General features: G+C 44.0%; 1 pseudogene; it reads left to right on the top strand.

Annotated features, from left to right (window-relative positions):
• Window positions 1-254: 254 nt before the first annotated feature.
• LOC133252151 (plexin-A1-like) lies at window positions 255-1,455 on the top strand (annotated as a pseudogene).
• The last annotated feature ends 6,793 nt before the right edge of the window (window positions 1,456-8,248 follow it).

Genomic DNA, 8,248 nt, shown 5'->3' with positions numbered 1-8,248 from the left:
AAACAATACTGAGAAAGATAATAAAGGTGAGGAATTCACACTCCCCAACTTTAGACTATATTACAATGCTATGGTAATCAAAACATTATGGTACTGGCTCAACAGACACACAGATCAATGGAAGAGGATGGAGAATTCAGAATCATATACTTTTGGTCAATTAATCAATGACAAAAGAGGCAAGAATAGACAATGGAGAAAAGACAGTCTTCAAAAAGTGGTGCTGGGAAAACTGGAAAGCTACAAGTAGAAGAATGATAGCTCAGCAGGTAAAGAATCCACCTGCAATGCGGGAGACCTGGGTTCGATCCCTGGGTTGGGAAGATCCCCTAGAGAAGGGAGATTCTACCCACTCCAGTATTCTGGCTTGGAGAATTCCATGGGCTGTATAGTCTACGGGATCACAAAGAGTCAGACACGACTGAGCGACTTTCATTCAGGCACTCAATATCACATACAAAAATAAAGTTAAAGATATAAATAGACCAGAAACCATAGAACTGCCAGAGGAAAACATGGGCAGAGCACTCTTTGATATAAAAAGTAGCAGAGTTCCTGTTCAAGAACCATGATCACCTAGAACAGCTGAGTGGTGACTGAGGCAGCAAGACAGTCTACGAGAAGTTCCTGATGCAGCTTCTGGCCATCAAGGGCATGCTACAGAAGTTCATGGACGCCCTCTTCCAAACCATCTTCAGCATCACTGGGGCTCAGCCCTGCTGCTGGCCATCGAGTACATGTTTGATTTCCTGGATGAGCAGGCTGATCAGTACCAGGTACATGATGCAGATATGCATCACACCTGGAAGAAAAACTGCCTGCTCCTGTGCTCCTGGTTGAGTATGATCAAGAACCGACAGGTCCTATTCAACATCTACAAGGGCAGCAGCGCTCACGCCTGGCTGTCAGTGGTGGCCTAGGCCTTCATGGACTCCTGCTCCACATCTGAGCACAAGCTGGGCAAGGACTTTTCCTCCCAGAAGCTGCTCTACACCAAGGACATCCTCAGCTATAAGAGCTAGGTGGAGATTAACTATGCCTACATCACCAAGATGGCCTGCCATCAGCTATCAGGACACAAGTGCATATCTCACGTTGGACCCGAGTCAATTCAATAGCATGAGTGTCCTGCATGAGATCTACTCTTACATCACCAAGGGAGAGACGCCAACACAGCCCTGGAGAAGGATAAGCAGACCTGGTGGCAGCTGCTTTGGAGCAAGCTGGAGCGAGTAGTACACACCGTACCCCTGAGTAGCTGAGTCATGGGCCTATGACCTTCTGACCATGGGGACTTGAGTGAATTTGGGGCTGGCCCTTATTTAGCAGCCAGAGCTGGGAGATCTGTAGAAGAGGCCTGGTCCCAACTGTGCCAGGTGCCCTGTGCTAGGGGCCATGTGTCCAGTTCTGGTCCCCTTGGCCCTAACCCCCTTGGAGCCTGCCAGGGTCCCAGTTCTTAATTGGTGTGAATGAGATGATGCCTGAGCCCTCCATGCCCAGAATTGCTTGATATGGGGTTGGGGAACCCAGGTGTGACCAGGGTCCTTCTTGGGACAATAAGGTGACTGCTAAGGCCGTGGAAGTGAGGCCAGACCCTTTGGAAGATAGAGACCAGGTTTCCAAGGCCAGGACTAGTCCCAGGGGCTGGAAGTGTTCAGCTGTGCCTGGCTTCCTGGGCAGAGTCTGAGGACGGGGCCTGGCTGGTGGCCCAGTTGGGAAGAGTGAATGTCCAGGGCTCAGTCATGATGAGCTAAAGTCTGTCTGGGCCATCACCCCCCACCTGCTATGTTTCAGCACCCCTATGCTCACCACTACACACCCACAACCACCATCCTCTTGATTCACCACATGCTGTCCATGGCTGAGGTTGGAGTGACACATTGACCTCATCCAGAGAGAGGCCCTGGGTCCATCCTAGGGAGGGGTTGCAGGATGGCTCCACCCAGGGCCCAAGTGACTTCCTGTCCTATCCTCTGGGCTGTGCCTCTGAGAGATATTGGGGTCTGGAGCTCCTGGTCATGAGTGTAAGTTTATCTCATTTATTCTCCCTCACCATGCCCACCATCCCCCACACCCTGCCTCAGGCTGAGCTCTCAGCTGTAGAGGTCCCAGGGGCAGTCATGATCACCCTCCTCCCCACTCCCTGACCTGCCACCAACCTTTCAGAGGCTTCAGTCTGGCTCCCCAACAGCATGCTGGCCTCTTGCAGCAACGGGATATCTGGGGGCCATTGCTCATTTTCTAGGGGAACAATGGACTCCTGCTGACTTTGCTCAGGCAGCTGGGATTGTTGAGGTCTCTGGTCACACCCAATGGCCTTGTTGGCAGCAGGATGCAGTGACCAGAGGGTCTGGAGGTTGGGTCTTCCCATGCTGTAGTCAGCAAGCAAGAGAATACATGTTGAATTAGAAAACCTGTGCATTAAAAAAAAAGTAGCTATGTTTTCTCACATCTGCTCCTTTTAAAGCAAGAGAAATAAAAACAAAAATAAATGGGAACTAATTAAACTTAAAAGCTTTTCCACAACAAAGGAAACCATCACAAAACAAAAAGGCAACATAATGAGAGGTAGAAATTATTTGTAAATGATATGACTAATAAAGGGCTGATATCCAAAATACATAAACAGTTCATATAACTCAACGTCAAAAAAACAACCATGTTACAAGATGGACAGAAGACATGAGTAGACATTTTTCTAAAGGGGTCATGCAGATGGCCAACAGGCACATGTTTGACATTGCTTCTCTTCAGGGAAATGCAAACGAAAACGTCAAAACCACAATGAGGTATCACCTCACAGCTGTCAGAATGGCTTTCATAAAAAAGAACACAAAACCAAAGTTGGCAAGGATACGGGGAAAAGAGAACCCTTGTACACTGTTGGTGGGAATTTGATTTAGTGCAGGCAGAGGTTTATAAGAAAACTAAGAATGGGACTATGGTATGACTCAGCAATTCCACTCCTGGTTATATATCCCCACCAAAAAAGCAATAATTCAAAAAGATATATGCACTCCAATATTCATAGCAGCCTTATTTACAGTTGCCAAGATAGGAAAGTAACCTAATTGTCCATAAACATGAATGGATAAACAAGTTACAGTGTATATATATACACGTGCAGTGTTGCCATTTGTAACAGCTTGGGTGTATTTGGAGGGTATTATGAAGGCAATGGCACCCCACTCCAGTACTTTTGCCTAGAAAATCCCATGGACAGAGGAGCCTGGTAGGCTGCAGTCCATTGGGTCGCCAAGAGTCGGACACGACTGAGAGACTTCACTTTCACTTTTCACTTTCATGCATTGGAGAAGGAAATGGCAACCCCCTCCAGTGTTCTTGCCTGGAGAATCCAAGGGATGGGGCAGCCTGGTGGGCTGCCATCTATGGGGTCGCACAGAGTCGGACACGACTGAAGCGACTTAGCAGCAGCAACAGCAGCATGCTTAGTGAAATAAGTCAGAGAAAGACCCATACTGTATTACTGAAATCACTTATATGTGGAATCTAAAAAATAAAACAGACTAGTCAATTTAACTGAAGAGGAAGCAGACTCACAAATATAGAGAACAAGCTAGTGATTACCAGTGGGAGAGGGAATAGGGAGAGGAGACGACAGTAGGGGGTCAAGTGGTATTAACCACTAGGTATAAAATAAGCTACAAGGATATACTGTACAACACATATTGTACAACAGACAATACTTTATAATAGATGAAAATGGAGCATAACCTTTGAAAATTGTGAATCACTACATTATACACCTGTGCTGCTGCTAAGTCGCTTCAGTTGTGTCCGACCTGTAACTTCTATATTATTGTATGTCCACTCTACTTCAATTAAAAAGTAAAAACAGTCTAGGAGAGAACAAATTCTATTCCAGCTCACTAAAATCTCCTGGTAATCTATTTAGTGACTGGATCAAATCCAGCAAAAAGACTGGCAGACTAGAGAAGTTTAACTTCTAAAGATACCTCCCAACATTCTCTGGAAAGGTGTGGCAAAGAGATAAGGACTAGACAGAATCAGTGACAGACCACCAGAGAAGCTGGAAAACCACCTCCTGACTCAGCTCTAAGTACAATCCTCTGGAAAGCACTGTACTTCTCTTCAGCTCAGCAAAGGGATGTATTGTCTCTAAGTTACACAGCTTTTGTTTGTTTTTTTGGTCCCCCCTGCATGGCTTGTGGGATTTCCCAATCACAGATCGAATCCAAGTACATCAATGGATGTACTTACATCCACCTGTAAATACAATCCTTTCTTATGCTGAAGAGAAAACTGGAACATTGCTGCTTGAACTTTCTCAGTAAAATATGGAATCTTAATACAATGATGAATGGACCAATAGAAATTGTGTCACTCATATAAAATGGATTTGTATGTCTAGAGAGAGGAATCCTCATTTAATTAGAATAATGGACTTACACATTGGAATTGTTTAAGCTTTTCCTGGGCAACATCAGTGAGGGAAAGAGAGGGGAAAAGAAACCTGATTACAATTGTGTGGTACCTTTTGAGGAAGGAATACTCATTGAGGCTCACTTCAAAGCTGTGTGGGAAATTCCATGATAGGTCAGTGGTAGGACTCAGAGCTTCCACTGCAGAGGGTGTGGATTCTATCTGTGATTGGGAAATGAAAATCCCACAAGGCATGCAAGGGGAACAAACAAACAAAAGCTGTGTGACTTAGAGTCAATACATGCCTTTGGCGAGTCTCTCCTTATCTGTCAGACGGGTGTTATAAAGTATCAAGGAAATGGGAATAGGAGTATGTGTATCTCTGTGAACAATTTTGTTCATCAATGTCTGTGGTTAATGTCTGTAAAGTTAAAATATTGGTAAAATGTAAAGAAGGAGCCTGATATTTGCTTCTGACTTTTACAGGTTTGATAGTATTTGTGTATGTGTTAGAAATTGATCTTGCAAAGATTAGCAAGTACAAGTTTTGGCTTGGAGTTTTGTTAGGCTTGGGATAGAAGGAAGGGTGTGGCTAGCTTGGGAAGTCTCTTCTGGGCAGATTTTAGAGTTTCAACTTTGGTCTTAGGAAACACCTGAATGCTTTAAGAGGGGGAAGATAATTGATGGGATTATTAAAATACTGGAGAAGATTTCAAAAATAGCTATCCTCTGATGTGGGTTCTTCCTCATAGTTGGCAACTGCAGATAGCTGGAGAGCATTGGCCTCCTGGGCTTTGCTTTCATGACCCCTTGGTTTCCAGTGGCACCTCAGCATTTCCAAATGGTCATGTTCGAGTCCCTCGTCCATTTGCTCTCGAAGATGTGCTATCCCAGTCATGTCTCAGTAGAATCCCCTAATTGGACAGTGAATTCTGTCCCTCTATTGCTCCATGTATTTTTTCCTTGCCCAAATCAATTCTTCCACTCAGTCATCTCCAGATAGTACAAGCATGCTGATATTTTCATCATCTGTCTCTTAACCCTACTTCCAAACTCCCCCTTCCTTTTATTTTTTGTCACAAAATTCCTTGAAAGAGTTCCCTGACCTCAATTTTTAATTCTCTTGATTTTCCCGTTCCTTGTAAACCCTTTTTCTTGAGATGTAACATAGATTGGGAAAGTGAACAGTCATTCAACTATTCTTTACTGAAACTGTTTTATTAAGGTCATTAATGATCTCCAGGTTGCTCTGTCCTATAGGAAAGTCTCATTCCTTGCCTTTGTGGCATTTGATTCATGATCACTGCCTCTTTGTTAATGCATTTGCTTCACTTGGCTGCAGTAGGATCCCATTTACTTTTTACCTTTCCTCCTGCTTCATTGGCTTGTTTCTATGTGTGTGATATGCCTCTTCCACCTCCTACTTTTGCTCAAGGCCCCAGGGCCTAGTCTATAAACCAAGGACATCCCCTGAGCATCAACTCTGGTTCATGGCTTTAAAATCCCATTTCTAGGCTGATGTCTCTGAAATAAGTATTTTCATTCCAGATCCCCTCTCCTGAAGAGTTTTCACTTGGGTGTCTGAGAAATCTGAAACTCAACATGTCTGAAGTCCACAATATTTCCTCCCAAACTGTTACACACAGCTACCCCTGTCTCAGTTGGTGGCACCTCCAGTCTTTCCAGTTGCTCAGGCCACATCGCTTGGAGTCATCTTTAGGCTGTTACTCCACACTCTACAAGAAGTCCTGCTGGTCCTGTGTTGAAACAACCAGGGCCTGAGGTGCTCTCCCTCCTCTCTTCTGTTAAAGACATATAATCATACCTCTTGGTTTTATGGACGGGTTGATTTTCAGCAAGTATTTTAGGGCACAGAATATGTGAAGGCCCAGCAACAGGTGGGAGCTTGTGTTCAAGTAGGTCGAGGAAGCTCTAAGACTTGGGCCTCTTCCAACCAAGGCCTTCTTCAGACTGAAGCACCCCCAGATAGAAATATTGCAGTAGCTTCCTGACAGGTCCTCACACTTCTCACCATAGTGGCCCCTGCATTCCTTCTCAAAGGTGAGTCTGATCCTCTCATTCTCTGTGCCTGCACTGGGGCTTCATTTCCTGTGGAGTAAGCAGCTGGAAAGTCATGTTTGCTTCCTGAGCATTATCCCTCAACTGGGATGTATCTTCAAGGGGTCACAAAGTTGATTCTAGAGTAGCAACTGTAGAATAGCTCAAATTGAAAAAATCTATTTTGCTGTCTGGGAGCCTTGAAGACATAGGGAGGGCTCCCGTGGGAGACAGCTTGTCCGAAAATTCAGTCCTATGGAATCGTACACTTACTGCACATCACAGAGCCTTAATTCTATGTCCCTGTCTTGGCTCTTACTCATCTTTTCTCCCACTTAAAACACCCTTTGCCTATTTCCCATTCTCCAGTTGTGAAGCTCATATGTCACATTTTGAAGAGACTTCCCCCTATCCAAAATCCCAGTTCCTCAGTCAATGAACAGTCTCTCTCTGTGACTTTGTGCTTTCATACTTTATTCAGTCAATACCCATCGAATCCCTAACAAGTTTTCAGGGATAGATAATGAAAGGGGGAGGCCTACCTTGAAGGGTTTTATTTATAGTCTATGTCGAGCACCATCCAACACAGTATCCATGTTTGGCTATTTAAACTTATATATAAATCAAGTTAAATGGAAAAAAAATAATTCTTTGATTGTAATGGCACATTACAAATGCTTGCACAACACCCATAGAGCTCCAGCATCACAGAAAGTTCTACTGGATATTACTGTACAAGAGGGAGGAGAGGTGGATTTCTCTTTCTCTCTCTCTCTCTCACACACACAAATACATAATAGGAAACAAGGTAAATAAATGCAGAGAACTGAAAAAAAGGCAGTGACTGGTTGGCTACTTTAGATAGAGGGACCAAGAGAGTGTCTGAAAAGGTGAGATTTGAGCAGGGATCAGAATGAATAGAAGAAATTTGAAAATGATGGGGTGAAAGAATAGGGATCTACGCTGAAGCACCAGTAGGGAAAAGGTCCTAAAGTAGGGATACATTTGAAGGAACTCCATTTGTTGGAGCCCTGTGGGCAAGGAGAGAGTGGTAAAAGAAATCTGAGAGATTGGTGGGGGCTAGGGCTTTTTTAAAATTTTTTTTATTTTTTAACTTTACAATATTGCATTGGTTTGGCCATAATCAATATGAATCCACCACAGGTATACACGTGTTCCCCATCTTGAACCCTCCTCCTTCCTCCCTCCCCATACCATCCCTCTGGGTCATCCCAGTGCACCAGCCCCAAGCATCCAGTATCGTGCATTGAACCTGAACTAGCGACTCATTTCATATATGATATTATACATGTTTAAATGCCATTCTCGCAAATCATCCCACCCTCTCCCTCTCCCACAGAGTCCAAAAGACTGTTCTATACATCAGTGTCTCTTTTGCTGTCTTGTATACAGGGTTACTGTTACCATCTTTCTAAATTCCATATATATGCATTAGTAAACTGTATTGGTGTTTTTCTTTCTGGCTTACTTCACTCTGTATAATAGGCTCCAGTTTCATCTACCTCATTAGAACTGATTCAAATGTATTCTTTTTAATGGCTGAGTAATACTCCATTGTGTATATGTACCACTGCTTTCTTATCTGTTCATCTGCCAATGGACATCTAGGTTGCTTCCATGTCATGGCTATTATAAACAGTGCTGCGATGAACATTGGGATACACGTGTCTCTTTCAATTCTGGTTTCCTCAGTGTGTATGCCCAGGAGTGGGACTGCTGGGTCATAAGGCAGTTCTATTTCCAGTTTTTTAAGGAATCTCCACAC

Source organism: Bos javanicus, chromosome 7 (assembly GCF_032452875.1).
Source record: "Bos javanicus breed banteng chromosome 7, ARS-OSU_banteng_1.0, whole genome shotgun sequence".
In the NCBI taxonomy this organism is placed as follows: Eukaryota; Metazoa; Chordata; class Mammalia; order Artiodactyla; family Bovidae; genus Bos; species Bos javanicus.
Note: the sequence above shows the minus strand (reverse complement) of the source record. Positions and strands in the feature narration are given on the sequence as shown.